The sequence below is a fragment of the Eleutherodactylus coqui genome, chromosome 3, assembly GCF_035609145.1.
Source record: "Eleutherodactylus coqui strain aEleCoq1 chromosome 3, aEleCoq1.hap1, whole genome shotgun sequence".
Classification (NCBI taxonomy): Eukaryota; Metazoa; Chordata; class Amphibia; order Anura; family Eleutherodactylidae; genus Eleutherodactylus; species Eleutherodactylus coqui.
The window spans coordinates 199,274,080-199,298,008 of NC_089839.1; positions in this window are offsets into that span (position 1 = coordinate 199,274,080).

Here is a 23,929-nt window from a genome sequence, read left to right on the forward strand (position 1 = left end):
GTGTTCCTCAAAATGTTTATAATTAATGTTAAATTTGTTTGTCTACTAAATGGTTAAAAAATGGAAAACGAAAGATGGAAATATATATCTCATGAAAAATTTGTACAGTATGTTTGCCCATATTTGACATATTGCTGTTAAAAATGTGAAAAAAATGACATTTTTTTCAAAATCTTCCCAATTTTGACACTTTTAATAACTGTGCACAAATTCTGTCTATTTTTCCACCTAAATGAAGCACAATATGTGGTGAAAAAAGAATGTCAGAATCACTTGGATATGAATGGTTATTCTAAGTGACAAATGTCAGATTTCCATAATTTGGCCGACATTAAGGCGCAAACAGGCTTGGTCACTAAGGCCACCTGTCCATTGCTAAGGCGGAAACTCACTAGCGATATTCCACCGCGGGGGAGGGGGAGGGAGCACTGACAGGTCTCTGAGATGAGTCTACCTAATAGATAGGCTCATCGCGGAGAATCGCGGCAATTGTAGCATGCCACTATTTAAATCCCGCGAGCGGAGAATCACTATGATTCATCACTCATTGACGCCAGCGCTGCGCTTTCCATAGGAACCCTAGGGAAAGCTTTAAAGAGCATGATCCGCGGGCAATAAACCACCCATGGATCATTGCCAGTGGACAGGCAGCCTAAGGGGTTTAATGCCTGTATCACATTGGAAATGGAATGTCCCATCATCTGGAGCCAACTATCATACATCGTTTGAACTCCGATAATTTACTTCGCCATGAGCACGTTGGCCAGTGTTCAGTCTCACAAGATAATATCTCGCACCTCACAACTTATACAAGTGTGGGTGTTCCCAAGCTGTCATCTCAGATAACACCACTTCATAATCAATTTATATACGACCGTGTTTCCCCTAAAATAAGACCCTGTCTTATTTTCAGGGGATGTTTTATACTTACCTATCAGGCACCGCCCAGGTCCCTCCCGTTGGTCTCCGCAGCTCCTTCAGGCTTCTGTGCAGTTCTCAGCCGCTGACAAAATATCGCTTGCTGGTAACGGGTTTTGAAAACCCCTGCTTACAGCCAGCGATTGCTCTAATTGGTTTTCGAGCACGTCAGCTCAGCCAATCACTCCAGTGCTCGATGAACCAATCACAACCAATCAATGCAATGGCTGTCATTGGTTCTTTGAACACCGCAGTGATTGGCTGAGCCACGGCACTCGAGAACCAATCAAAGCAATCACTTGCTCGAGGCAAGGTTTTCAAATCCTGTTACCAGCAAGCCTGTAGGAACTGTGGAGACCAGCGGGAGGGACCCGGATAGCGGGTAGTATATTTAGGGCTTATTTTTTTCGGTAAGGCTCATATGTCAAGCTTCTCCTCTGAAAATCAGGGTAGAGGTTATTTTAGGGATAGGTCTTATTTTCAAGGAAACATGGTACTATCCCATGACTTTCAGCATATCAGAGTAAAACACTAGAAAGCATCCCTGAGCTGCGACACATAAATATGACAAAAACATGGGAAACTTCAAAATCACATTCTGTGGCGTCTGCGTCTTCTAAGAGAGTCCTCTTCAGATTTTCGATGGACTGCTTTGCAGGTTTGGCTTCAGGTAAGTCTGAATACTGGATTTGCCTGTACAAAAATAAAACAGGTATATTATCAACACCACAATATTTTTATCTACTTTAGCCACAAAATGCAACAGAATCATTTTTGAACGTTTTTTAAGACCTAAAAGTCAGGAAGGTAAAACTATAAGATTTTTGCAAATAGCAATGCCACAGGGTGAAGGCCAGTGTGCCATACGCTCTTGGGTGCTGCTCTCAGTTTAACAGGAAATGATGTAACATGTCTATAAAATTAAATCTAGCACCATCCACTATATATACAAGGAATATATGTACAACCCCTTTAACTTGGCCTGACGATCACAACTTATCTCCTATCCACAGGACAGGGCATAACTTGCTGATTAATAGGAGTCTCGCCGCTGGGACGCTCACCGATCTCAAGAATTGGTGGCCCATGTCCCCCTCTGCCTGTCACTGCGGGGTCGCTTCATGCCGTACAGTGACGTCAGAATGAATGGCCAAGCATAAACAGCCGCTGCTCCATTTATTTCAAAGCGCCTAAAGGAAATACCTGAGTACCTGCTAAGCTATCTCCCGCAGTGCCATTGAAAATGAATGGAGCGGCAGCATGCTAGTACAACCGTCACCTCATTCAGTGTCCTCCTCACTGCGGTGGGTGTAGTAAACCCACAGTAAGGAGGACGGTGGACGCAGGACCCCCCATTGTTGGGATTGTTGGGGGGGGGGTCTCAGAAGTGAGAGGCCCACCAATCAACAAGTCATCCCCTATCCTGTGGACTTTATGATTCTGGTCTTTAAAAGACAGTAGGTCTGGAATGTGAGCAATCATCTCACTCAGATCTCACCTTCTAGTTCTCAGGGTTTTTCTGAGCCCATTCCAGCAGGCTATGATACACATACATCATACATCCCAAGGGCGGATAACAACTGTTCATCTGTGAAATCAGAAGCATCAACCAGTAGAACTGCACCTTACTACAAATAGAAAAAGGAAATGTTTTACAGTTGAGTAAATTTAAGTTTCTCTTAACCCTTTGCAATCCAATTTTGGATTCAGGGTTTCCTAGGGGTCTCTCCCTTTCTGCAATTATACAATGGTGCCATCTGCTGGCTAGAGCCAGTACTGTGCTATGGGACATGCTGGAGAGGCCCCCAACGACAGATCGGCCAGCAATATACAGTAAGAATACCCTGCCGGACGTCTTCCAACATCGAAGCTGTACAGCCTTCAATCAGAACGTCTTCAGACATTAGACAGTGGATTGGAAAGGGTTAATTTCAGTCTATTAATATCAATAGGATGAAACTCTAGTCTCTGCACTTCAGGTGCCAACCTGCACCAAACCTTGTGGCTACTCACCAGAGCTCAGCCAGGAGGCCCAGGCAAGCTGTAGTGACCACGTCCAGCTGTTTACCTGATAGGTACCCATGTTGTAAGAAGTCACCAGCATTTGTGAGTATTCCATGTAAAGCATACAGGTCACAAAGCCGCTTCAGAACGGCTTCAACGTCAGGCTGATCGGGGAGTCAATTCAGAGCCGAGATGAAAATCTTAACTGATAAGAAGTGTGAATGAGCCTAAAAGACACATAACCACATTGGCTGGATGCACTCAATGGGAAACCTAATGTATTGTGTTCACCGTGTGTACATAACTCACTAAGGCCTCGGTCACACGACCGTTTTTGGTCCAATCTGCAGATCTACAGACCAAATGCATCCCAATGGGATCGGTCACATGTCCGCTTTTTATGCGGATGTGCGATCAATTATAGGACACAACGATTCGCAGAACGCGCCTATCTGCGTTCTGCGCATCGCTGTGTTCTATATATGCTCTCAATGGGGCCGGCTGCAATAGCGCCGACCCCATTGAGAACATATACTTAAAGATCATTCTCCTCTGCCACAGCTGTTACAGCTGTGGCAAAGAAGAACGATATTCGCCCATTGAATTTAATGGAGCCGGTAATATAGCCGGCTCCATTGAAAGCAATGGGCTGCCAGCGAGTACGGGATGAATTTTCAGGAAGGGCTTAAAAATATAAGCCCTTCCCTGAAAACCATTCTAAAATGTGTAAAAATTAAAAAAAGGATACTCGCCTTTTCCCTGCAGCCGCAGTTCAGCTGCAGGGAAAAGGCAAGTATCAGCAGGATATTTGCACCTCAGAAAGAGGGGAGCAAATACACCGCCTCATACTATGATTCAATGTATGACGGCAGATTAGCTATAACGCGTCTCTCGCTTTACAGATGACGGACGATTGTCCACCTGGAGGTTAGAACCCTGATGGCTTTCTATACTCCTCCCCCCTCCCTTGCAGCCTAAGCAGGCCTGGAAGGCTGAGGGGGAGAGGCTTGATTTTTGGTGCTGTAAGTGAAACACGCATGGAGAGAAGAAGGTTCCACCCCCTCCCTGCACACCATCCAGAGCCCCAGCTGCATCACGGTCTATCAGGCCTAGAAGCCATGGACTCAATCTGAGCCCCATCCGAAGGCAGCACCGCTGTTGGGTCGCGCAGCATCCGGAGCCCCGCCTATGACACGGCCTAAGCAGGCCTAGGAGCCAAGGGTTTGATTTGAGCCCACCCTGCCTGCCTGCCTGCCTGGAGGCAAGGCCAGTAGCACTCACAGCTGGGAGCAAGGGCCAGGCCGGATACCTAGAGGATTCACGCAGGGAGGGGGGCAATTTTCACCCAAACACCATCAGTTGGCAGTCCTGCCCCCAGTTGCTGCCTACACCAGCCTACAGCCGGAGGCTCGAGTTAAGCTTAGGCTGGAGGCGGCTCCATCTTCAAGTAGCCGCATGGGCAGAGGGAGGTCCCTAGTTGAACCCTCTAGGGTTCTAGAGGCTAGGGGCTCGCTAGAGCGTAACCCGACTGGACTGAGAGGGGATGGTGAAGGATAGTGCAGGGATGAAGGGTAATTGCACCCCTTCCCTGCATACTAATGGGACCCCAGATATTGCCCCCTGCCCCGAAGGTACATCATCGCTGCACTGATGGGGGAGGGAAGAGCGTGCCAGCAACTACAGTCATCTGCGCAGTGGTGGATGAATCCAAGGGGAAGGTGAGAAGGGGAAAAGAAGTAGAGGTATGATGGTGCAATATTCACCTACTCTCATCTACTCATGTATCGTAATCCTCTTCCCTTCAGCTCCCCCAGCCACCAGCAGGATCACTGCTTCAGTTACATCGCATTGACAGGTCACTGGAATTGGGGGTAGGAGTCCGGAACATTCAGATGACCCCATTATTGCTGGCGGGAAGCAGAGTCATTAGTGATGCTCTGGTCCATTTTGTCTTCTTAGAGGAGTGGATAACAGTGTGTTTGGCAGCACTTTTTGACCCTTTCCCACTTGTTAGCCAATCCCCGATGCCTAGCTAGAAGAGAAGAAGAAAAAAAATTTAAAAAAAGAAGACCTGCAGAGCAAGAGGTCTGCCTCCTTCAGACACTAAGCTAAAACTGATTTAGCCAATGGATAATGGCGATGGCATAAAAGTAAACAAAAAGGGAAATAAACCACTCACCTCAATCCTCCATGATGTCCCACAATGTTGGGCACATGCGCAGAAGGCCGGAGAGCCAGGGAGAATTAAAATCTCCCTGCTCCCAGCTAGCATGAGTAGCAGAGAACAAAAATATGTCACTGAGCGCCGTGGTATGCAGTCCCTGGTCACATGATCACTGTTATCCATTAGATATCCATCATGTAAAGTAAAAAAAAAAAAAAAAGTTTGTTTCATCTCCCCTCAAGATCATATCCATGAGTGGAGATGAAATTATGTACCTAAGGCCCCCCGATTTATCCACGGACCTTACCGCAGCTTCTGCACATGCGCCTGTCGTCAAACTGTCGGACAGATGTATTAAAGCTGCAGATTGCTGCAGTAGTTTAAAGACTCCTTGCTCTTGGCTACTAAAGGTGACCAAGAACCTGCTGCAGTGACTGATTGCCATGGTGAGTGATCCCTGATCACATTGGATAACGGCGATCACATAAAAGTTTAAAAAAAGTTGAAGTTTAAAGGGGTTGTCTCGAGGAAGCAGTGATTTTTTTTTTGCCCAGTCCCCCTAATTAAGCATACATTACTAAGCCTCCCTGTAAATGACTTTTCTAGCTGGTTTCTACTTACAGTTCCAGCGTTTCAGCAACTTATAAAAAGTTTCCCAAGATGGCCGCCGGCTCTTTTCCCATCGCTTGCTGTAGCCCGACGTGCGCGCTCCCGAGACGCTACCAGCTGTGTCTCCCTGACAACCAGACGCCCCGCAGCCGCCGACCGGACCCCTGGATTGAACGCGGCCGACCCATCACAACGGCAGCCCCCCCGGCACAGCGGCGGCCCCCCCATCACAGCGGCGGCCCCCCCCTGGCACAGCGGTAGCCCCCCCCTGGCACAGCGGTAGCCCCCCCATCACAGCAGTGGCCCCCCCATCACAGCGGCAGCCCCCCCGGCCCATCACTTACCTGGGCGGCGGGACAGCTGGGCGGCTTCTCGGGACAGCTGGGCGGCTCTGCACCTTCCTCTAACAGAGGATGATACAGTATGGCCGCTCCAGCGCGCTCCCGAGCAGTGACAGCTCGTCTGCGTATGCGCAGAAGAGCTGTAGCGGGGAGCACACTGAAGCGGCTCGTGCTGAAAGGAGAAGACCGGACTGTGCAAGCGCGTCTAAGAAAGCAAGCTGCCAGCGAATTTAGACGGAACCATGGAGACGAGGACGCTAGCAACGGAGCAGGTAAGTGAATAACTTTTGTATGGCTCATATTTAATGCACGATGTATATTACAAAGTGCATTAATATGGCCATACAGAAGTGTATAACCCCACTTGATTTCACGAGACAACCCTTTTAATTTTTCCTGAATGGTGAGGAGATGAAACGCTTTACCAGAGCCCTCCGCATTTGAACCCTGACGTGATAATCCTTCACGGACCTTTCCCGACTTCTGTGCATGCGCCTGCCAGCAGAATGACTGAAACATGCGCAGGAGCCAACGAGGCTTAGGAAATTTAAAATTCCCGTGCTTCCGACTATCAAAGACAGACCATAGCCTGGAGCAGTGACCGGTGGCCTCGTTGAGCGGTCCCCTGTCACATGATAAAAACTTAGCGATCTACCTTAGACTGGTCTCACACGACCAGATAGAAATTGCGGATTCTGTATGTCTTTGATCCGCGGCAATACGCAGATGAATCAAATGCATTGGCCGGTCGATACTATGTAAAACAGAACGGATATTTGCAACATAGAACCCGTTGTGCTCTATGGTCGTGGATATACCTGCAGCCCATTCGTAATTACATTGTGTACGGGCTGCAGGTACCTATGTGATCGCTAAGTGAGGGCCTGGGAAATATAAACAAAAAAAGGTGTACTGTGCATGAGTACTGTGTACTGTGAGTATGCAGTTATGTGCAGTATATTACGCGGCTGTACGCAGGGACACAGCTGGCCTCACAACCGGCATCCGCTGCGGACCTCCACAAGCGGATTCCACATACGGCCGTGTGAGCCTGGCATTATTCAGATCGCTACCTGTAATGCGTAATCTATAGAGATGAGCGAGCACCAAAATGCTCGGGTGCTCGTTACTCGGGACAAAGTTATCGCGATGCTCGAGGGTTCGTTTCGAGTAACGAACCCCATTGAAGTCAATGGGCGACTCGAGCATTTTTGTATATCGCCGATGCTCGCTAAGGTTTCCATTTGTGAAAATCGGGGCAATTCAAGAAAGTGATGGGAACGACACAGCAACGGATAGGGCAGCAAGGGGCTACATGTTGGGCTGCATCTCAAGTTCACAGGTCCCACTATTAAGCCACAATAGCGGCAAGATTGCCCCCCCCCCCCCCTCCCAACAACTTTTACATCTGAAAAGCCCTCATTAGCAATGCATACCTTAGCTAAGAACCACACTACCTCCAACAAAGCACAATCACTGCCTGCATGACACTCCGCTGCCACTTCTCCTGGGTTACATGCTGCCCAACCCCCCCCCCCCCCCCTGCACGACCCAGTGTCCACAGCGCACACGAAATTGTCCCTACGCAGCCTTCAGCTGCCCTCATGCCACGCCACACTCATGTCTATTTATAAGTGCGTCTGCCATAAGGAGGAACCGCAGGCACACACTGCAGAGGGTTGGCACGGCTAGGCAGCGACCCTCTTTAAAAGGGGCGGGGCGATAGCCCACAATGCGGTACAGAAGCAATGAGAAATATAATCCTGTGCCACCGCCATCAGGAGCTGCACACGTGGGCATAGCAATGGGGAACCTATGTACCACACACTATTCATTCTGTCAAGGTGTCTGCATGCCCCAGTCAGACCGCGTTTTTTTATAAATAGTCACAGGCAGGTACAACTCCGCAATGGGAATTCCGTATGCACCCACAGCATGGGTGGCTCCCTGGAACCCACTGGCTGTACATTAATGTATCCCATTGCAGTGCCCAGCACAGCTGAGGTAAGGTCCGATTAAATGCAGGTGGGCTTCGGCCCACACTGCATGCCCCAGTCAGACTGGGGTTCTTTAGAAGTGGACACATGTAGTTACAACTCCGTGTGGACCGAAAGCATGGGTGGGTGCCAGGAAGCCACCGGCGGTACATAAATATATCCCATTGCATTGCCCATCACAGCTGAGGTAATGTCATGTTTAATGCAAATGGGCTTCGGCCCACACTGCATGCCCCAGTCAGACTGGGGCTCTTTAGAAGTGGACACATGTAGTTACAACTCCGTGTGGACCCATGGCATGGGTGGCTCCCTGGAACCCACCGGCGGTACATAAATATATCCCATTGCAGTGCCCAACACAGCTGATGTAACGTCAGCTGTAATGCAGGTGGGCAAAAAATTAATTGGATTACACTGTAGGCGAGGGCCCCCAAAAATTGGTGTACCAACAGTACTAATGTACCTCAGAAAAATTGCCCAACCAAGAGGGCAGGTGAAACCCATTAATCGCTTTGGTTAATGGGGCTTAATTGGTAACTAGGCCTGGAGGCAACCCAGTAAAAATAAAAATTGGTTCAGGTGCAAGTTTCAACGCTTTAATGAGCATTGAAACGTATAAAAATTGTTTAGAAATATTATATGACTGAGCCTTGTGGGCCTAAGAAAAATTGCCTGTTCGGCGTGTTTATGTGAGGTTTCAGGAGGAGGAGCAGGAGGAGGAGGAGGAATATTGTACACAGATTGATGAAGCAAAAATGTCCCCGTTTTTGATGGTGATAGGGAACGATGCTTCCATCCGCGGGTGCAGCCTACGTATTGCTTAGGTATCGCTGCTGTCCGCTGGTGAAGAAGAGAAGTCTGGGGAAATCCAGGCTTTGTTCATCTTGATGAGTGTAAGCCTGTCGGCACTGTCGGTTGACAGGCGGGTACGCTTATCTGTGATGATTCCCCCAGCCGCATTAAACACCCTCTCTGACAAGACGCTAGCTGCAGGACAAGCAAGCACCTCCAGGGCATACAGCGCGAGTTCAGGCCACGTGTCCAGCTTCGACACCCAGTAGTTGTAGGTGGCAGAGGCGTCACCAAGGACGGTCGTGCGATCGGCTACATACTCCCTCACCATCCTTTTACAGTGCTCCCGCCAACTCAGCCTTGACTGGGGAGCGGTGACACAGTCTTGTTGGGGAGCCATAAAGCTGGCAAAGGCCTTGGAGAATGTTCCCCTGCCTGCGCTGTACATGCTGCCTGATCTCTGCGCCTCCCCTGCTACCTGGCCCTCGGAACTGCGCCTTCTGCCACTAGCGCTGTTGGATGGGAAGTTTACCATCAGTTTGTCCACCAGCGCCCTGTGGTATAGCATCATTCTGGAACCCCTTTCCTCTTCGGGAATGAGAGTGGAAAGGTTCTCCTTATACCGTGGGTCGAGCAGTGTGTACACCCAGTAATCCGTAGTGGCCAGAATGCGTGTAACGTGAGGGTCACGAGAAAGGCATCCTAACATGAAGTCAGCCATGTGTGCCAGGGTACCTGTACGCAACACATGGCTGTCCTCACTAGGAAGATCACTTTCTGGATCCTCCTCCTCCGGCCATACACGCTGAAAGGATGACAGACAAGCAGCATGTGTACCCTCAGCAGTGGCCCAAGCTGTCTCTTCCCCCTCCTTCTCATGCTCCTCCCCCTCCTCCTCCTCCTCAACGCGCTGAGATATAGACATGAGGGTGCTCTGACTATCCAGCGACATACTGTCTTCCCACGCCTCAGTTTCCGAGTGCAAAGCATCTGCCTTTATGCTTTGCAGGGAACTTCTCAAGAGGCATAGCAGAGGAATGGTGACGCTAATGATTGCAGCATCCCCGCTCACCATCTGGGTAGACTCCTCAAAGTTTCCAAGGACCTGGCAGATGTCTGCCAACCAGGCCCACTCTTCTGTAAAGAATTGAGGAGGCTGACTCCCACTGCGCCGCCCATGTTGGAGTTGGTATTTCACTATAGCTCTACGCTGCTCATAGAGCCTGGCCAACATGTGGAGCGTAGAGTTCCACCATGTGGGCATGTTGCACAGAAGTCAGTGCACTGGCAGATTAAACCGATGTTGCAGGGTCCGCAGGGTGGCAGCGTCCGTCTTGGAGTTGCGGAAATATGCGCTGACCCGGCGCACCTTTCCGAGCAGGTATGAGAAGTGTGGGTAGCTTTTCAGAAAGCGCTGAACCACCAAATTAAAGACATGGGCCAGGCATGGCACGTGCGTGAGGCTGCCGAGCTGCAGAGCCTCCACCAGGTTACGGCCGTTGTCACACACGACCATGCCCGGTTGGAGGCTCAGCGGCGCAAGCCAGCGGTCGGTCTGCTCTGTCAGACCCTGCACCAGTTCGTGGGCCGTGTGCCTCTTCTCTCCTAAGCTGAGTAGTTTCAGCACGGCCTGCTGACGCTTGCCCACCGCTGTGCTGCCACGCCGCGCGACACCGACTACTGGCGACGTCCTGCTGCTGCTGACACATCTTGATTGCGAGACAGAGGTTGCATTGGAGGAGGAGGCTGGTTTAGTGGAGGAAGCATACACCACCGCAGATACCAGCATGGAGCTGGGGCCCGCAATTCTGGGGGTGGGTAGGACGTGAGCGGTCCCAGGCTCTGACTCTGTCCCAGCCTCCACTAAATTCACCCAATGTGCCGTCAGGGAGATATAGTGGCCCTGCCCGCCTGTGCTTGTCCACGTGTCCGTTGTTAATTGGACCTTGGCAGTAACCGCGTTGGTGAGGGTGCGTACAATGTTGCGGGAGCCGTGGTCGTGCAGGGCTGTGACGGCACATCGGGAAAAGTAGTGGCAACTGGGAACCGAGTAGCGTGGGGCCGCCGCCGCCATCATGCTTTTGAAAGCCTCCGTTTCCACAAGCCTATACGGCAGCATCTCCAGGCTGATCACTTTGGCAATGTGCACGTTTAACGCTTGAGCGTGCGGGTGCGTGGCGGTGTACTTCCGCTTGCGCTCAAACAGTGGCGCTAGCGACGTCTGGACGCTGCGCTGAGAGACATTGCTGGATGGGGCCGAGGACAGCGGAGGTGAGGGTGTGGGTGCAGGCCAGGAGACGGTAGTGCCTGTGTCCTCAGAGGGGGGTTGGATCTCAGTGGCAGGTTGGGGCACAGGGGGAGAGGCAGTGGTGCAAACTGGAGGCGGTGAACGGCCTTTGTCCCACCTTGTGGGGTGCTTGGCCATCATATGCCTGTGCATGCTGGTGGTGGTGGCTCCCCAGCTGATCTTGGCGCGACAAAGGTTGCACACCACTGTTCGTCAGTCGTCAGGCGTCTCTGTGAAATACTGCCACACCGTAGAGCACCTTGACCTCTGCAGGGTGGCATGGCGCGAGGGGGCATTTGGGAAACAGTTGGTGGATTATTCGGTCTGGCCCTGCCTCTACCCCTGGCCACCGCACTGGCTCGGCCTGTGCCCACACCCTGACTTGGGCCTCCGCGTCCTCGCCCGCGTCCACGTCCTCTAGGCCTACCCCTATCCCTCAACATGGTGTATTACCAGTAGTGCAGAAACAGAACGCTGTAATTAAATGTGCCGCTTATTGGCCTGTGGTTGGAGGCTGACTTTGCTTACCGAACGCACAGCAGAGCCAGGAAATAATTTTGTGCAAGCCTGCTGTAACACTTAGCTGGCTGCGTATGAATTAGGAGGACAACTACACCCAGCACAGACCCAGTACACTGAGGACAGTCACAGGCAGCCCAAATAGATTTTTTTCCCCAAATGTTTTTGGAAAGGCCCACTGCCTATATTCAATAAATATATGTCTTCTGTCCCTGCCTCACCACCACTACTGGCCCTGGAGTATGTATAATTACTGCAGGGCGCAATGCTCTGCACGGCCGATATACAAAAAAAAAAATGTGCAACACTGCAAAAAGCAGCCTCCACACTACTGCACACGGTTAGATGTGGCCCTAAGAAGGACCGTTGGGGTTCTTGAAGCCTAAAATACTCCTAACACTCTCCCTATAGCAGCTCCGGCACCAACAGCACTTTCCCTCCTCTATGTCAGAATAAATCTGTGCCGAGCCGCGGGAGGGGCCGATTTTTATACTCGGGTGACACCTGATCTCGCCAGCCACTCACTGCAGGGGGGTGGTATAGGGCTTGAACGTGGCAGGGGGAAGTTGTAATGCCTTCCCTGTCTTTCTATTGGCCAGAAAAGCGCGCTAACGTCTCAGAGATGAAAGTGAAAGTAACTCGAACATCGCGTGGTACTCGTCACGAGTAACGAGCATCTCGAACACGCTAAAACTCGAACGAGTATCAGGCTCGGACGAGTACGTTCGCTCATCTATAGTAATCTACAAGAAGCCCCGAGAATGCTCGCCTTCCTGCAGTTCCAGGAGCAGCTTGTTGTGCGCCTTCTCTGTGAGACCGCTGCTCCTCAGCAAGCTTACGAAGCCTCACATAGCGCTACTTTTTACATTCTGTCCATGCCACTGAGGTCTAGAGATACACCCCCAAAAGTGTCGGGGTTGCAGCAGGCATGGGAGGAGGCATACCTGGTTTTATTACCCCATGTGCCCATCCCAACTAGGCCTCTATAATTACCCCTGTTTTCAGACATACCACACAGTTATTAATCTGGAACAGTTGCTGTGATCTCGGTGACGGGGCGCTGCCGAATAATCCTAAAACTGCTTTGTTTTTAAATTGGTGTCTTTGTAATTCCAGGTATTTATGTACTGTCTTTATTTTTCAGCTTTGCCCTCCTCCTATTCCTTATCTGACGCTTTCTGTAGAAAATGAAGGAACTAGAGAAGATTCTGAAAAAGGAGGAAGAAGTGAAAGAAGATGTTGATCTCCTCAGACTCCTCTATAGAGATAGAGCGCAAACCTCAGACTAAAATGGAAGATGAAGATGGTGTCAAATTTTACTGGACTCCGACCCTATCATGTTAGTTTATCAGAGACCCCGCCCAAGAGGTGAGGATGGAGTACTTCTACTTTAAGAAATTTGAATTTCTTTTCCATGTTAAATTACATTTTTAACCTTTTAATGACTAGGCTGTTTTCGGATATGGCGACTGTTTAGGTTAACGTGGGCGATGAGTTCTTTTTACATATCGTTCTTGAGAATAAAGAGAATGCAGTGCTGGTTTAGTGCTGCGTCCCCATCTCTGATTTTTTTCTGCCAAATTACTGTTTTGTACTTTGCCCTGTATACAGTCTTTGAATGAGGAGTGCGTCTGCAAAACTAAGAATTGCATCTCTGCATGATTGAAAGGGTTAGGCCTCCTTCCCACGAACGGATTTACGCCGCGTAAATTCGCGGCAAAAATCCGCTGCGTTGCCCCCTGCTATTAGGTTCTATTAAACCTAATAGCACAATGCTCACGATGCGTAATTCCACCGCGGAATTACGCACCGTGAAATCTCCCGTCCTCACCTGCAGCATGCTCTATTTGCCGCGGGTGTACGCACTGACGGCTTCCATTGCAGTCAATGGAAGCCGTCCGTTCACGCTATCTCCCGATGTAACCAGCGGGAGATAGCGTGCAAAAACACTTCCCCACCTTCCGCCGCCGCGTCATATGACGCGGCAGGCGCATCACGTGACACGGCCGGCCGCGTCATGTGACGCGGTGGGCGTGTCACATGACGCGACGGCGGTGGGCGGGGAAGCGTCTTCACGCTATCTTCCGCTGGTACGTATGGGGTCTCTGGGGGGCGCCGTGACGGGCTTCACTGCGGAATATTCTGCAGCGGAGCCCCTCACGCTCGTGTGAAGCCGGCCTTACTGTCTGGTATGTCCCGTCCTGTCTGAAAATGTATCGTTTTGTGTTGTGAGTTTGGAAGTCATGTGACCATGCTTCATATTAATGTTTGCGGTTTGCAAAAGAGAGTCAGTGTTGGAGATTGCAAGAGGAGCTGGCAGGACCTAGTGTTATTTGAACCCCCATGGTCTGTGAATGGAACAATCATAGAATCAAAGAATGGTAGAGTTGGAAGGGACCGCCAGGGTCATCAAGTCCAACCCCATGCTCAGTGCAGGATTTACTGAATCATCCTAGACAGATATTTGTCCAGCCTTTGTTTGAGCACTTCCATTGAAGAATATTTCACCACCTCCCGTGGTAACCTGTTCCACTCATTGATCACCCTCACTGTCAGAAAGTTTTTTCTAATATCTAATTTGTGTCTCCTCCCTTTCAGTTTCATCCCATTGCGTCTAGTGGAGAAGGCTGAACCATGGCCTTGACGTTACCCTGGGACTCCTACTGTCAGGAGCTCTACAGAATGAGTGGATGAGAGGAGATCGCCATGCAGCGCTGAGTGCTGCCTTTGAGAGTGAGTGCTGGATAGAGAGTTGGAAGAGAGAGAAAAGGAGTTTGGGCCAGGAGCGGAGTCACACAGATAACTGAGACTTTGGGCCCGATATTGATCCTGTGATTTCCTCCCTGTTGCACCATCAACTGTGTCTGTGTAAGCCGCCGACCGGGGTGGGCTTTCCAGAATACAGCGAAGTCCTGAACAAAAGACGCGACTTAAAACCAATCCGTAGCAATGAGATTTTACTTAATTTGGCAGAACCCTTAACCAACCCGAACTCCCCCAGAAAGTTACATACACTCAGCGGGGAAGCTGAGACTCTTGTGCCATGCAGCGCTGTGCTCTATAATGTGCGCCTTCAATATCCTCCAAGCTTTTGCCTAGCCGCAGGCCGTCTCTAACCAGCCGCTATTACCTTCTATCACCCTGGAAGTAGGAACAATCAGTGAGGATGCTAGGGAAGCACCGGCGGCACAGCACAAGAGCTTACAATCTTATCAACACACCCGTATTCTCCCCTTACACAACACTACTCAACAGATATAACAATATATATAGCTCACAAGTCAAGGCAAAGTACAGTTGCGTAACGTGTGACTTGTAGATATCCTTAGACAGCTCTACGAGTATAGAGTTCTCTGTGTGTTAGGACTATGTCGGACAGCTCAGTCCCCAGCAGTGCGGCCGGCGGCCATCAGTATGCCTAACTAACTAACTAACTGCCGGCCTTGTTATTAGTCTCAGTCAGATTGGCGGTGCGTGCACGGTTACACCAGAGGCCTTAGTTCTCTGGCTGACCCGGGTCTGGTGGGTACCTTTAGACTTTGTCCGGAACGCAGGAATAGGATTTCATCCAAGAACCATATGAACTCACTGACGCCGCTACTTCTGAGCCCGGTCTGTAATGACCATCTTCTCCGTTAAGATGGTAGTCTGACAAGCTCTGGAACAGTCTCTAATGCAGCTCCCCTCACGGAAGCTCCGGTCCTCGTTGGGGTCTTTTTTCCGGTGGATCGCAGTGTCTGTCTCGCTAGCTGCAGTTCTCACCAGCTCATCTCATCTCGCTCACACGCATCTAACCGCTTTCCTCTCTATGGTCATGATGCACTTCTTTTTTCTCTGTCCCAGTCCAGAGCACAGTGACCTCTTGTGGTCAAAAAACAAAATGACAGTTACAACAGAAACGGACATTCCCAGCATCAGCATCTTACATCTGCACCAGTGACTTGTTTTGGCCTATGTACCTGTTGAACTGCTCTGTTTGGATTTATAAGTAAAGTAACACTGCTGTCCATTCCCGACTTTGTTTCAAGCTACTGCCTGTGTGTTTGGACTGTTATTCCATCATCTGGATTCACCAAATAGAAAGGAATGGTGGCGTCACCCGTGACAATTATCTATAAGTTAAAACCACACTGCGGTTTTCTGTTACCTCCCCATAGTAGTAACGTGGACGGGTCCTGTGCTACCCTTACAGGGGAGGAGATGGTAGAACCACTGTGACAAGTGACAACTCTATCCCCACCATTTCCTTGGCTTTGGGCTCTCTCCTCGCACATTGCATCAGTACTCTCCATTAAGTAACCTGAGATGGATCTATGGAGGAATTAGCTTGCACTAAATAGACTGGAACTTGGCAAATTATGACAAGATAAATTCTGTTCCCCCAGACTATTATATATGCAGTATATTCCTATCTGTGTCCATTTGCAGCTGTACATGTCCTTCTTTGTATTAATCACTTTGTATAATTTTGTATAGTATGCAAATATTGATATTTTACTGTGCAGCCCCTCTATCAGGTCGTTGATAAATATATTGAACAGAATGGGTCCTAATACTGAATCCTGTGGCACCCCACTAGCAATGGTGGCCCAATTAGAGTATGATCCATTTATTATCACCCTCTGCTTTCTATCTCAGAGCCAGTTCTTTACCCAACTACACACATTTTTGCCCAGTGTGAGCTGCTTCATTTATATATCAGTCTTTTATTCAGCAAGGTGTCAAATGCTTTAGAAAGATGCAGATATACGTATGTACAAGATCAATAGAGTCTCCCAGGTCCAGCCTAGAACTTACTTCATTGTAGAAGCTAATCAAATTGGTCTGACATGATCAACTCCTCATGAACCCATGATGATGAGGAGTTATTCTGTTGTTTTCCTTGAGGTGTTCCAGGATGGCATCTCTCAGAAACCCCTTGAATATTTTTCCAATTATTGAAGTGAGACTTACTGGCCTGTAGTTACCAGGCTACCTTCTTGACCCCCTTTTTGTATATTGGAACCACACTGGCAATACGCCAATCCAGTGGTACAACCATGGTTTCAATAGTGTCCCCAAATATAAGAAATAGCGGTCTGTCTATCATGTTACTTAGTACCCTTAGAACCTTTGGGTGTATTCCATCTGGGCCTGCCGATTTGTCGATTTTAATCTTTTTTAACCATCTCTATTTTGTGGGAGGTTCATTTTATGCCCCTGCATCTCATGTGACATTTCTTTTTCCTTCGTGAATACACTTGAGAAAAACTATTTAATAGCTTTGCCTTTCCCTTCATCTTCTATGATTTCTCCTGCATTATTTGTTAAAGGGCCACTGCTTTCAGTGCAAATCCTTTTCCCATTCATATAATTGAAAAATAGTTTGGAGTTATTTTTGCTCTCTTTGGCAATCAGTCTTTCTGCCTCCTTCATTGCAGTTTTCATCTTTTCCTTACACAATTTGTTTTCTTCCTGTATGTTTTCTTGTTTTAATAATTTAAATGCTTTCTTTTTTCTGCTTATTTCCTCTCTTACAGTCTTGTCACACCACATTGGTTTCCTTTTATTTGTATTTCTTTTATTTTTAAAGGGGATGAACTGCTCACATGAGGTATTTAGGATGTTTTTAAACTTCTCCCATTTGTTATCCGTACTATTATTTTTAAGGACAAAGTCCCAATTAATGTTACCGATAGTAGTTCTGAGCTGATCAAATTTTGCTTTACTAAAGTTTAGGTTTTTTGTCATCCATAATAAGGCTTCCTATTGAATGAAAACTGGAAATTAACTATATTGTGGTCACTATTTCCCAGGGGTCCTTTAACTTGCACCGCCGTGATTCTGTCCGGTTTGTTAGTTAATAATAAATCCAGAGTGTCCCTCCATCTAGCAGGCTCCCATACAAGTTGGGTAAGGTAGTTAGGTTTAATTGTTCTCAAGAACTTATATCACCCTTGTGAGATTCGCAGGTTTTGTCTTTCCATATCATATCTGGCTAATTAACCCCTTAATGACGGAGCCCCTTTTTCTTTTTCCATTTTCGTTCCCCCCCCCCCCCCTTCAAAAAAATCGTAACTCCTTTATTTATCCATCGACGTCGCTTGTTTTTTGCGGGATAAGTTGTATTTTTCAATGGTGATATTTAAAGTACCATATAATGTACTGGAAAACATTTAAAAAATTCTAAGTGGAGTAAAATGAAAAAAGCGACATTTCGCTTTTTTAAGTGTGTTTTGTTTCTTTGGTGCACAAACAGCAACGAAAGTGACATGATAACTTTATTCTATGGGTCGGTACGATTACTACGATATCAAACTTGTATAGTTTTTTTTTTTACTATATTCTTTTTTTTTTTTTTCAAAGACATTTAATTTTTTTCAATTATTTTCTGCGGTCATTTTGTGCGCGCAATAACTTTTTTATTTTTCCGTCGACGTAGTTGAGCAAGGGCTCATTTTTTTGCGGGATGTTCTGTAGTTTCTGAGAGTACCAATTTGGAATACATCTGACTTTTTGATCCCTTTTTATTGCGTTTATTCTGGGAGATAGAGTAACGAAAAAAGTGCATTTCTGACATTTTTTATTTTTTATTTTTTGGACGATGTTCACCGTGCCGGAAAAATAATGTGCTACTTTGATAGTTTGGACTTTTACGGACGCGGCGATACCAAATACATATTTTTATTGTATGATTTAGATTTTTTAATAATATATATGGCAAAAGGGGGGTGATTTAAATTTTTACAACTTTTTTTTTTTTTTTAAATTAAAAAAAACCTTATTGATTTTTTTTTACATTACTTTAAAGTCCCCCTGGGAAGCTTTAACATGCGATGCTTTGATCGCTCCTGCAGTATGACGTAATGCTATAGCTAGGCCCTGGCTGCCATTACACCTGCATGGCTCCCCCGATCTCACCGCTTCGGGGAATTTAAATGCCGCTGTCAGAATTGACAGCGGCATTTAAATGGTTAATAGCGCCGATTCGGCCGCGCGGCCGATCGCAGTTATTGCCCGCTGATGTCAGCTGTTATAAACAGCTGACACCCGCACTGTATGAAGAGAGGTTGCCATGCAACCTCTCTTCATACATATCCCGCCGCTCCATGACGTACCGGTACGTCATGTAGCAGGAAGGGGTTAAAGTCTGACCAACCATCAAATGGAAAAACCCACACAGCAGTACTGTGGTAGCAGGAATGACTTCCTATTTAAAAGGAGCCATTTGCACTGCGCTTTTCCATGCTCGTGAACATTGTGGGTGTTAGTAGTACTCCACAAATTAGATACTTACCTTCAGTCCTGTGGACCGGTGATACATTATTTTCATGGGACTGCTCCTGTAATGTTACAAAAGCACTTGTTTTCTGCTGCATAACATAATGGTATAAATTCCCATTTACGTATTTATATATCTGAGCGCGTCTATTCAAGAAGTAAAATAATGAATTAACCAATACGCTCTGGTATTGAGAAGGATACATATATATCCTTGTAGGTAGAAAACACTGGAATATATACATTTATATAGATATAGTTATGTGCCTTTCTTTTTATATATATACTAACTTTATTCTTATATGTACTAACTCTATGAAAAACTTAAAACTTCGCCTTATATCAGATATGCCAAGAGGCCTTGCAAGGCGAAGACAAAATGTATCTTGAACACAAGGAATAACCAGACACGAAGGCCGCGTGTACTTGGCTGTTTTTCCAGAGGCGCCGTAGCAAGATAACGACTGTTCAACTACGTACATAACTTTCACTGTCTCAGGCTGGAAATCCGGACTTCCCATATATGATTATGCTGTGAATTTTAGCCAATGAGCCCATCACCCATTCCTGGTGATGAGACCAAAGGGTATAAGATCTCATGTAATCTGTAATAAAGAGGCGCAGCGCAGTCATGTCCCCGTGTGAGGAACTATACCAGACCTCTGTGTGGTGTTTTCTTCTTTACCGCCGGCAGCGGGGCAAGTGGGGTGGGCCTGATTGGTGATGTACGCAGAAATTACCCTGACAGTATATTATTCATGACTGTCGTCCATACTGGTTGGTGTTAGGCATAACTGTTGTGGATGCGAATAAGTGTCCCTCTCACCTGTGATCACCTCATTACACCATCAGCCCTTGTTCATACACTTCTTGCTGAAGCGAGCGGAAGTAGCAACTCTGAAACTGGCTTTTATTCTGCATCTGGAATATCGAAGAATTTTATTAAAGAAGGATTATAAATAGAGATGAGCGAACGTGTTCTTCCGAGCTTGATATTCGTGCGAATATTAGGGTGTTCGGGATGTTCGTTATTCGTAACGAACACCATGCGGTGTTCTGGTTACTTTCACTTCCTTCCCTGAGACGTAAGCGCGCTTTTCTGGCCAATTGAAAGACAGGGAAGGCATTACAACTTCCCCCTGTGACGTTCAAGCCCTATACCACCCCCCTGCTGTGAGTGGCTGGGAAGATCAGGTGTCACCCGAACATAAAAGTCGGCCCCTCCCGCGGTTCGCCTCAGATGCCGTGTGAGTTAGATGAGGGACAGTGCTGTTTGTACCGGAGCTGCTGTAGGGAAAGAATTGGTAGTTAGTGTAGGCTTCAAGACCCCCCAAAGGTCCTTATTAGGGCCACTGATAGCTGTGTGTTGGCTGCTGTTAGCAGTGGCAATTTTTTTTTCTCAAAATCGTCTCTGCAGAGCATTGCACCCGGCATTAGGGACAGAAGTGCTGCATAGGCAGGGAGAGTGTTAGGAGTGAGTGTAGCCTTCAAGAACCTCAACGGTCCTTTCTAGGGCCATATTTAACCGTGTGCAGTACTGTCCAGGCTGCTGTTAGCTGTGCTGCATTTTTTTTTGCTTCTCAAAATCGCCTCTGCAGAGCATTGCACCCTCCATTGATACTGCAGGGAAAGAATTGTATAGGCAGGGCCACAGCACAGTTATTAAACTTCTCATGTTCATTGAATATACGCAGTGCTGCCTTTTGCTTGTAAAACAAGTGAAAATAATTCTATTTGTCCTGCCTCTGTCCGTCCTAAGGGCGGTGGACACGTGTCGGCTGCGTGTGCAACCTTTAAAAATCAGACGCACCCAGCTACGTTTTACTCCTGGCTTTGCCATTTGCTTTCCTTAATTGGGAAAAAAAAAATACCTGCTCTGCCACAGTTAATAACTCTGCTACCCTCACGTTCTGTGACACATTAGCAGGGACACTGCACAGTTATTAAACTTCTCATGTTCATTCAATATACGCAGTGCTGCCTTTTGGTGGAAAAAAACGGAAAATAATTCTATTTGTCCTGCCTCTGTCCGTCCTAAGGGCGGTGGACACGTGTCGGCTGCGTGTGCAACCTTTAAAAATCAGACGCACCCAGCTACGTTTTACTCCTGGCTTTGCCATTTGCTTTCCTTAATTGGGAAAAAAAATACCTGCTCTGCCACAGTTAATAACTCTGCTACCCTCACGTTCTGTGACACATTAGCAGGGACACAGCACAGTTATTAAACTTCTCATGTTCATTCAATATACGCAGTGCTGCCTTTTGGTGGAAAAAAACGGAAAATAATTCTATTTGTCCTGCCCCTGTCCGTCCTAAGGGCGGTGGACACGTGTCGGCTGCGTGTGCAACCTTTAAAAATCAGACGCACCCAGCTACGTTTTACTCCTGGCTTTGCCATTTGCTTTCCTTAATTGGGAAAAAAAATACCTGCTCTGCCACAGTTAATAACTCTGCTACCCTCACGTTCTGTGACACATTAGCAGGGACACTGCACAGTTATTAAACTTAGATTATACATTCACTAGAGGCAGTGGGGCCTTTCGTTTTCAAAAAAGGGAAAAAAATTTATTTGGCCTGCAGTCTTGCGCCAATTTCTTTCCTGCCTGTGAAATCAAATCACTGGTAATACAGCATGCTGAGGGGTAGGGGTAGGCCTAGAGGACGTGGACGCGGCCGAGGACGCGGAGGGCCAAGTCAGGGTGTGGGCACAGGCCGAGCTCCTGATCCAGGTGTGTCGCAGCCGACTGCTGCGCGATTAGGAGAGAGGCACGTTTCTGGCGTCCCCACATTCATCGCCCAATTAATGGGTCCACGCGGGAGACGGTTATTAGAAAATGAGCAGTGTGAGCAGGTCCTGTCCTGGATGGCAGAAAGTGCTTCGAGCAACCTATCGTCAACACGCAGTTCTGCGCCGTCCACTGCTGCAAATCCGAATCCTCTGTCTGCTGCTCCTCCTTCCTCCCAGCCTCCTCACTCCACTACAATGACACCTGCTCAGGAGCGGGAACACTCCCAGGAACTGTTCTCGGGCCCCTGCTTAGATTGGGCAGCAGCGGTTCCTCTCCCACCAGAGGAGTTTATCGTCACTGATGCCCAACCATTCGAAAGTTCCCGGGGTCCGGGGGAAGAGGCTGGGGACTTCCGCCAACTGTCTCAACAACTTTCTGTGGGTGAGGAGGACGATGACGATCAGACACAGTTGTCTTGCAGTGAGGTAGTAGTAAGGGCAGTAAGTCCGAGGGAGGAGTGCACAGAGGATTCGGAGGAAGAGCAGCAGGACGATGAGGTGACTGACCCCACCTGGTGTGCAACGCTTACTCAGGAGGACAGGTCTTCAGAGGGGGAGTCAAGGGCATCAGCAGGGCAGGTTGCAAGAGGCAGTGCGGTGGCCAGGGGTAGAGGCAGGGCCAGACCGAATAATCCACCAACTGTTTCCCAAAGCGCCCCCTCGCGCCATGCCACCCTGCAGAGGCCGAGGTGCTCTAAGGTCTGGCAGTTTTTCACAGAGACGCCTGACGACCGACGAACAGTGGTGTGCAACCTTTGTCGCGCAAAGCTCAGCCGGGGAGCCAACACCAACAGCCTCACCACCACGCGCAGACATATGATGGCCAAGCACCCCACAAGGTGGAACGAAGGCCGTTCAGCGCCTCCGGTTTGCACCCCTGCCTCTCCCCCTGTGCCCCAACCTGCCCCTGAGATGCAACCCCCCTCTCAGGACACAGGCACTACCGCCTCCTGGCCTGCACCCACACCCTCACCTCCGCTGTCCTCGGCCCCATCCAGCAGTGTAGTTCAGCGCACCGTCCAGCCGTCGCTTGCGCAACTGTTGGAGCGCAAGCGCAAGTACGCCGCCACGCACCCGCACGCTCAAACGTTAACCGTCCGCATAGCAAAATTCATCAGCCTTGAGATGCTGCCGTATAGGGTTGTGGAAACGGAGTCCTTCAAAAGTATCATGGAGGCGGCGGCCCCGCGCTACTCAGTTCCCAGTCGCCACTACTTTTCCCGATGTGCCGTCCCAGCCCTGCACGACCACGTCTCCCGCAACATTGTACGCGCCCTCACCAACGCGGTTACTGCCACGGTCCACTTAACTACGGACACGTGGACAAGCACAGGCGGGCAGGGATACTACATCTCCCTGACGGCACATTGGGTGAATTTAGTGGAGGCTGGGACAGAGTCAGAGCCCGGGACCGCTCACGTCCTACCCACCCCCAGAATTGCGGGCCCCAGCTCGGTGGTGGTATCTGCGGAGGTGTATGCTTCCTCCACTAAAGCACCCTCCTCCTCCTCCTCCTCCTCCTCTGTCTCGCAATCAAGATGTGTTAGCAGCAGCATGTCGCCAGCAGTCGGTGTCGCGCGGTGTGGCAGCACAGCGGTGGGCAAGCGTCAGCAGGCCGTGCTGAAACTACTCAGCTTAGGCGATAAGAGGCACACGGCCCACGAACTGCTGCAGGGTCTGACAGAGCAGACCGACCGCTGGCTTGCGCCGCTGAGCCTCCAACCGGGCATGGTCGTGTGTGACAACGGCCGTAACCTGGTGGCGACTCTGCAGCTCGGCAGCCTCACACACGTGCCATGCCTGGCCCACGTCTTTAATTTGGTGGTTCAGCGCTTTCTGAAAAGCTACCCACGCTTGTCAGACCTGCTCGTAAAGGCGCGCCGGCTCTGCGCACATTTCCGCAAGTCCCACACGGACGCTGCCACCCTGCGCACCCTGCAATATCACTTTAAGCTGCCAGTGCACCGACTGCTGTGCGACGTGCCCACACGGTGGAACTCTACGCTCCACATGTTGGCCAGGCTCTATGAACAGCGTAGAGCTATAGTCGAATACCAACTCCAACATGGGCGGCGCAGTGGGAGTCAGCCTCCTCAATTCCTTTCAGAAGAGTGGGCCTGGTTGGCAGACATCTGCCATGTCCTTGGTAATTTTGAGGAGTCTACCCAGGTGGTGAGCGGCGATGCTACAATCATTAGCGTCACCATTCCTCTGCTATGCATCTTGAGAAATTCCCTGCAAACCATAAAG